The sequence below is a fragment of the Gossypium arboreum genome, chromosome 2 (genome assembly GCF_025698485.1).
Source record: "Gossypium arboreum isolate Shixiya-1 chromosome 2, ASM2569848v2, whole genome shotgun sequence".
NCBI classification, from domain to species: Eukaryota; Viridiplantae; Streptophyta; class Magnoliopsida; order Malvales; family Malvaceae; genus Gossypium; species Gossypium arboreum.
The window spans coordinates 110,562,455-110,571,312 of record NC_069071.1 but is presented as its reverse complement, the minus strand read 5'-3'; the positions used below and the strand labels follow the sequence as shown (position 1 = coordinate 110,571,312).

Genomic DNA, 8,858 nt, shown 5'->3' with positions numbered 1-8,858 from the left:
AACCATTTTTAAATTCTATTTAAAAGTTAAAAATAATATTTTATTTTAAAAGTGAAATTTGAATTAATAAAAATTAAAAATAATTTTATTTTCTAGAAATACTGTAAATTTTAGTTTTTATTATCTTTTGTCTTTTCTTTAAATTTTTTTCTTTTTTAAGTTTTATATTTTTCTTGTTTTATTTTGTTTATTTATTTATTTATTTTTTGTTATTAATTTTAAAAATTTAAACTGTATATTTGAAATGTTTTATAATATATATATTTTAAATTTTAAATATTATTTTAAATTATTTTAAAATTTTAAATATTATTTTTTAAACATTAAATATATATTTTAATAATATAAAATATTTAAATATTTTAAAAATATGACCTTTCAAATTTATTATTAGTTTGTTAATATTTTTAATATTATTTAATTTATTTTATAATATTTTAAATTATGATTTTTAAATTATTTTTAAAGATATTCGTCTTTTTAATAAAAATAACCCAACAAATTTAATTAATTATCAAAATGACCCATTTTTTAATTTGACTCCACCAACTTTTACTGTAGATTTTAGGTCACTTTTGTGTTTTATTTTGAAAATAAAAATATTTTTAATTTTTATTAATTCAAATTTCACTTTTAAAATAAAATATTATTTTTAAATTTTAAATAGAATTTAAAAATGGTTTTAATATCATTAAAAATAATGTAAAAATCATAATTTAAATATTATAAAACAAATTAAATAATATTTAAATTATTATAAAATTAATAATAAATTTGAAAGTTTAAAATATTTAAATATTAAAATAATATTTAAAATTTTAAAAATAATATTTAAAATTTTAAAAATAATTTCAAAATATATATTAATAAAATATTTCAAATATATATTTCAAAATTTTTAAAGTTAATAATAAATAAATAAGTAAAATAAATAAAGAGAAAAGACAAAAGAAAAGTAAAAAAATTAAAAAGTAAAAAAAAAAGATTAACATGGCAGAACTGGTGGCGCCATTTAATTTGGCTCCACCTGAAAATGGTTAATTTTTTTGAAGTCCTCCCATATTTTTAAAAATTTCAGTATTTCCCTGGTATTTATACAGGTGGCGCCATTCTACATGGCTCCACCAAAAAATTAATTTTTTATGCTCCCTATTGACGTGGCAAGTTGGTGGTGCCAAATAATTTGGCTCCACCAACTTTTACTGTAGATTTCAGGTCATTTTGGTGTTTAATTAAAAAAGTGGGTCATTTTGATACTTAATTAAAATTAAAGGATTATTTTGATAAAAAGGCCCATTTTTATAGTTTATATCCTTATAAATTTTAAATGACTAAATCAAATTTTTATCATTTTGTGTAACATCTCGAAATAGGGCCTAAATAGAATAGTGGTTGCGAAACCACAAATCTGAGATAGAAAAGTTTATTTCGATTAATTTTTATGATTTACCAAGTGATTAGATGCATGCGTTAGAGTATTGATAAGAAATTTTATAGATTGCATGTTTAATTTGCTTATTAGGGCTTGTTTGCAGAAGCTGCTGTAATAACCCGATTTAGGGCCTAAATGGAATGATGGTTTTAGAACCACAAATTCGAAGTCAAAAAATTTATTCCGATTAATTTTTAAGGTTTATTTATTGATTTAAATATTGTGTAAAAATATCGTTGAGTAATTTTACTGATAAAGTGCTTAATTGGACTTTTAGGACTAAATTGCAAAATTTACAAAATATGTGTTCTAATTCATAAGTACTTGATTGAAATGGGAGTTTAAAGAGGAGGTCCTTAAATGGAAATTAGACCATTATATTTCGTTTGGACAAAAATGGGCATGAATAGGACAAAATTTTAAAGAAATGCCTTAAGGGTATTTTAGTCATTTGGTAATTAAAAGAAATAAAAAGGGAAAATAAAGCCAAAATTGACTCATCTTTTTCATGGAGGCCGAAATTAGCATGAGGGAAGCCATGGCTAGGGTTTTCAAGCTTTCCAAGCTCAATAGTAAGTCCGTTCTAGCCCCGTTTTTCAAGTTCTTTACGTTTTTAGAATCTCGGTAACTTGATTAAGCTTATTCTAGTAATAATTTAAGCTAGGGTTCATATTTGGAAAAATACCCATAGGTGAAATGTGTTTATTTTGATGTTTTATGGTAGAATATAAAGGCTGAAAATATTTTAAACAACTTTTGCTAAGCGGTTTTAAGCAAAAATGAGTAAAACGGCTTAATCGGTAAAAGTTGTTATTATTTATAACTATGTGTTAGAGTGAGAATTTGATGTTTCCATAGAAGGGAAAAATGATCAGCATGTCATAAAACATAAGAATAAGGGATGAAGTTTAATTCCCGAGCCTAGGGTTCATATTTGGAAAAATACCCATAGGTGAAATATGTTTATTTTGATGTTTTATGGTAGAATATGAAGGCTGAAATTATGTTAAACAACTTTTGCTAAGCAGTTTTAAGCAAAAATGAGTAAAACGACTTAATCGGTAAAAGTTGTTATTGTTTATAACTACGTGTTAGAGTGAGAATTTGATGTTTCCATAGAAGGGAAAAATGATCAGCATGTCATAAAACATAAGAATAAGGGATGAAGTTTAATTCCGAGCCTAGGGGAAAAAGTGTAAATATGCAAAAGTTTAGGGGCAAAATTGTAAATTTTCCAAAGTTTGAGTTAAGGACTGTTTTGAATAGTAAATTAATTAAATAATTAAAATATGATGTTTTAGATCCCGGAAAATGAGATTTGAACCTAGAATGGGAGAAAAATCGAAAATCGAGAAAGTTGGTAAAATGGTGGTTTTAGTATCGAGGTAAGTTCATATGTATAATAAGCATTAATTTATGCATGTTTCAATGTAAAATTGATATATTTATTATGATTGCCGAGGTGTTGAAAGTAAGTATAATTATGATGGTTTAAATGTTCAATATTAATTCGACATGGAAATGAGAAAATATGTAAGTTTGTATGTAAATAATACATTATCTTTATTATGTTTTTATATTTCAGCATATTTTATGTATTGTAGCTGATTTTTGAATCATAATTAACTATTGGAAGTATGGAATCAAGTATTAAAAAGAGAGAAATCCACTGAACCTTCTGAAAGATTGGATGATCTGAGATGGTATGTAGCTAGGTCACATGTATGGTCTTGAGTGCACATCATGTGTACAAGAGAGCTACGAGACATTATGATGTAGCTAGGTCGCATGGGTGATACTATGTGTACACCATGTAGACAAGAGAGCTACGGGATATATGTAGCTAGGTCGCATGCGTGGTTCCAGGTGAAGGACACCATGTAGATAAAAGAGCTACGAGATAAACTGGCTAGGTCACATGGGTGGTACTAAGTGTTCACCATGTGTACAAGAGAGCCAAAATTATGTGTACAATTGAGCTAGGTCACATGAGTGGTGCTAAGTGAAGACCACTATGTGTACAAGAGAGCTTCGATTTTAAAGGTGGGCTGTGTGCGATACCATCGCGTATCTGTTATTATTCCGAAGCGTTCAATTGGGAAATTGATTAAATGAAATTGTGTATGACTTTGTGATGATAAGTGTAAGTATATATGTGTGTAACTTATGAGCAATATGCTCGATATGTGATTGGAAATTTGGAAAGATTGTTATGGGTAAGTGATGAATACAATTGAAGTGTGAAAGATCAAAATTGACAATAAAACTGTTCTGGATAGTTGCAGTGACGTGAATCTAAAAATTTACCAAAAATAGTATAAATTTAATCAGAGACTGAATGAGATATCAAATTAGAGCTTAATGAGTCTGTTTTCATATAACAGAAACAGAGCAAGCAAAGGAATTCTATATTATGAGATATTTAAGTTTTTGAGAGACTGGTTCAGAATGACTACGTGATCTCCTATTCTGACTTGAAAAAAACATTAAAAATTGTACAAAAATAATTAGGGGATATAATTTATATGCTTTAAATCGTTAATGAGTCTAGTTTCAAATGAAAAAAACAAGAACATCCTTTGAATTCTGTACAAGGAGAAAATTTATTTGTAGTGAAGAGTGGTCAGAATAGTTGAGCAGTGAAGCAGGGGTAACTTCAATGAATAAACTGTACTAATTGGCTAGACCAAAAATTCTGAAAATTTTATGGTTAGAATATACGTGAATATAGTTTCAAGTAAAATTAACATTTTGTAATTTGGAGTTCTGTAGCTCCAGAAATAAATAATTTAGCTGCTGGTACTCTGCTAGACAGCTTATTTTGAACCTGTTTATGATTGTAATAGTGAAAGTATGTGTGTTTGTGATGGTAATATTCCGGGAACATATTGTGACTTTGTTTAAAGTATGATAATGTATTGTTTATTAATATTTACGTACTTACTTACTAAGCTATAATGCTTGTTCCCTTCCTTTTCTTTTTCCTATAGTGTCGCAGATGTTAGCTCGAGTTGGAGGTCGCCGGAAGTTAAATCACACTATCAAACTATTGATCGATATATAAAGGTTTTTGTAAAACCCCTTACCCGTATTCATTGCCGGAATAGGGTACAAGGCATTACTGGAGTTTGCTGAACATTTTCAGATAATTTTGAGTCATTTATTATTCATATTTTGAAATAATCATAACGCCTCTCTATTGGGCTCTCGAAGCCCAAAACATACATTAGAAACCAACTGGAATAAAATCGAGATCATAAAAATTTTCGCAAAATCTTAAATTATATTTTCATCTAGGTACTTACCATTTCAACGCTCCTTATAATTAAACATGTTACCATTCAATCAATAGCTTGGCACTTGTCTAAGCGTCAAACAACAACATTATTAGTATACTTGCACATATTTCATATAAATTCAACATTGATATACCTATTTTCTCAACATATCACACTTGAATTTAATAATAGTCTCAACTTACATAATTTCCTTGTATCAACATATCAAAGATAATTATATATGTCCATGTCACAAAATATATTATTCTCTTACTGTTTCTTCATAAGCATATATCATTCATTTCGTTATGTCAATATTTCATGCACCATCATTTCCTTATATCTTGTATATATTTATTTCGGTAATAGTTCGTATTAAACTTAACATAAATTAAATTCCATGTACCCATACTTATTTCATTTATCTATCTTCTTAATTATTTCATACAACTATTTTGTACATATATTTCCATATGACCAATTCCTGTAAACATTTCACACAACCATTTCATATAACCATTCCATCTTATACATATTACCTGAATATCGATTGTTTAATAGATATCTTGGCGTTTCTCTTCCTCGGTCTTATTTATCTTCGACATGATGTCATAGTATCTTTCAACTATGGTTTTACTCGTTTTCTGTCATGTTGCCATGGTATCTTTCAACCATGGTCTTATTCATTTTCCCGTCATGTTGCCATGGTATCTTTCAACCATGGTCTTACTCATTTCATGTCAGGTTGCCATGGTATCTTTCAACCATGGTCTTATTCATTTCATATCACGTTGCCATGGTATCTTTCAACCATGGTCTTACACATTTCATATCACGTTGCCATGGTATCTTTCAACCATGGTCTGTCTTACACATTCTATATCAGGTTGCCATGGTATCTTTCAACCATGGTCTTACACATTCCATATCACGTTGCCATGGTATCTTTCAACCATGGTCTTACACATTTCATATCAGGTTGCCATGGTATCTTTCAACCATGGTCTTACACATTCCATATCAGAGAGCACACTCTCGCGAACCTCATCCTTACAGTGGGATTACCAGTCCAGGCTAAATCCCCTGTAATATAAACTCATAGAGTATTGTCGGGATTACTAGCCCAGGCTAAATCCCCTGCAACGACAATTACTTTAATGAGCTTGGATCTGAATTACCAGTCCAGACTAAATTCAGACCCTAATTCGGATTACCCGTCTGGGCTAAATCCATTTTCCACATATTCTTCGGGAGGGCTATATCAGGATAGGATCAACCGTCCGGGCTAGATCCTTTTTACCGTCAATTCCTTTTTAGAGATCCATCGAATTTTCCTTCCATTCAACTGTGATTTTTTTCCCTTTTTTTTTCAAATATATCAATATTTCATAAATTTCCATATAATGAACATTCAAATCATATTCATATAAAAAAAACATGCATTTCAAGCATTTAAGAATATAATTCAAGTTACACGAACTTACTTGGCGAAATTGCAGAAATATCAAGATTAATGGGCATTTTGGTAATTTACCATTTTCCCAATTTTCACTCTTAAATTTAAAATTTCATTCAATTTATTAATTTAGATAATAAAAAAATTCATTCCTTCAATTTGGTCATTTTGACATTTTACAAAATTACCCCTCAAGTTTTACTTTTATTCAATTCAGTCCTTAAACCTAAAACATGCAAATTAGCCATGCTAGCTGGATATTCATATATATTTTCCTCCTCCTCCTCTCCATTCCACATCCTTAATATATATAACACACTTGTAAGTAACATTATCTATAATCTTTATTATTTACTTTTATGAATATTCAAGCTATCTATCTGTGTCATAGTCACTAAATTATTTATATATTGAGCTATATAACTCCAAATTAAGATCCAATAATTTTCCCTGGAACTAGACTCATATATCTTCTTACCATAAAATTTTCAGAATTTTTGGTTTAGCCAATAAGTACAGTTTATTCTTTAAAGTTACCCCTGTTCTGCTGTCTAACAGTTCCGACTCTTCTTCACTAAAAATTAATTATATCCTCGTACAAGATTCAAATGATGTTTTCATTTGTTTCTATGGAAAATAGGCTCATTAAGGATTCTAAACATATAAATTTAAGCCGGTAATTATTTTTCTCCAATTTTTTATGATTTTCCAAAGTCAAAACAGGGGAACCCGAAATCATTCTGACATTGTCTAATAAAATTTATTATATCTCATGATTCACAATTCCATTGCTTACATAGTTTCTTTTATAAGAAACTAGACTCAATAAGATTTAATTTCATATTTTATTCATCCTCTAATTCGATTTATACAATTTTTGGTGATTTTTCAAAGTTACACTACTGCTGTTGTCCAAAACAGTTTTAATGAAAAATGTTGATTTCCATTTTGCCCCAAATTTCACAGTTTATACAATTCAGTCATTGCTCAATTAACCCCTCAATTGAGCTAATTTTTCTCAATTAATACTTTAGTATATCATTTTAAACTTCTTCATAACCCCTAAAAATCAGAACTTTAGCATTAGACATTAATTCCAAACTCTTTCTTAATTAGGTCCTAAAATGAATTTTCCATCAATTTTACTTGATAAAATCATCATATACCAAAAGTAAAGCTTCAATTCTATGATTATTCATCATATTATTTCAGCACTCATCTATAAAAACTTTAAAAATTAGCCATGGAATCAAAAACTAATGAAATAGTAAGTTGGACCCAATTGTAAAATTCCAAAAACATAGAAATTTCAAGGAGAAAGCAAGAATTAAACTTACATGAAGCTAGAGCATGAAAACCAGATTGAACCCCCTTCCATGGCTTTTTTTCAGCTGATGAATATGAAGAGAAATGAAGAGAATTCTAGATATTTCAATTTAGTCCCATTTTTATTTAGCAAATTTTCGCAATTTTCCAATTTTGTCCTTATTTCACCCATTTCCTGATTTTTCTCAGCTATTGCCGCCCAAAATATCTCCTTTGGGCTTATTGTCACTTTAGGTCCTTCCTCATTTGACAATTGAGCTATTTAATCCGTTTAGCAACTTTTACACATTTTCCAATTTAATCCCTTTTATTTAATTGACCACCCAAACGTCAAAATTTTCTAACGAAATTTTAATACTAACTTATTGACATTCCATAAATATTTATAAAAATATTTATGACTCGGTTTATAACATTGAGATCTCGATACCTTTTTTTCTCAATTTCTTGACCAAATAAATCTTTATAAAACATAATTTACTATTCCAAAAATCTTTTAAAAACTACATTTGGCTCGTAAATATTAAATAATATAATCTACGAGTTCATTTGTCGGATTTGATGGTCTCGAACCACTAATTTCGACATCGTTGAAATTCAGGCTATTACAGGTTTAAAGTATTTTTAAGTCTTTGGCATGTATGGAGACTCGTTTAATTGTTATTAAGTTGCTAGGAATTGGCCTAAAATGCTGACCTATGTTAATTGAAGGTCTCTATTGTATAAAGTCATTTAATGTAGATAGTCTTGATTATGTTATTAATTAAATGATGCAATTTATGAATGTGCATGTTTGCCTATGTGTGTGGTTGAATTAAAGCATGATATAAGCCTTGTAACCTCTTTTTAAGGGACAACTTGAATGTGTTTGAAAAAGTTTTAAATTAGAGTGAAATTATGAATCGATTTTTATACGATGATTAGTGATTAAGTCCAGTAATGCCTTGTACCCTGCTCCGACGTCGAACACGGGTAAGGGGTGTTACATTTTGGGGTTAAATTTTAATTTTTTATATACTAATTTAAAGTTTTATAAATTATAAAGGGGTTAAAGAGGAAATTTTTTCATTTTAATAGGTTCGGCCCCTTACCAGCCCCCATCCCCCAACACGACCCTTGGTTCCAAGACCAGATCCCCTTCACCTGTCAAAACAAGGCAAAAGGTACACCAAAATGAACATGATTCATCATTCTATAGCATATATTGCTTTGTACATACTTACAAGCACCTCAAAATCATATTTACCACAATCTTATCCTATCAAATCTTTGTTTCCATCATCTTTTTGTAAATGCATCATTGCTATTGTTGTCAATTCCTTATCACCTCTCTCACATCTCCTTTTACTCGAAGCTCCAACATTGT

General features: G+C 28.9%; 1 long non-coding RNA gene across 1 annotated transcript; it reads left to right on the top strand.

The window, feature by feature from the left end:
- Positions 1 to 1,931: 1,931 nt before the first annotated feature.
- On the top strand, positions 1,932 to 4,621 carry LOC128285472 (uncharacterized). Its single transcript, XR_008275933.1, has 2 exons — positions 1,932 to 2,004; positions 4,423 to 4,621. It is a non-coding gene; the product is annotated as an uncharacterized LOC128285472 (long non-coding RNA).
- Positions 4,622 to 8,858: the final 4,237 nt, after the last annotated feature.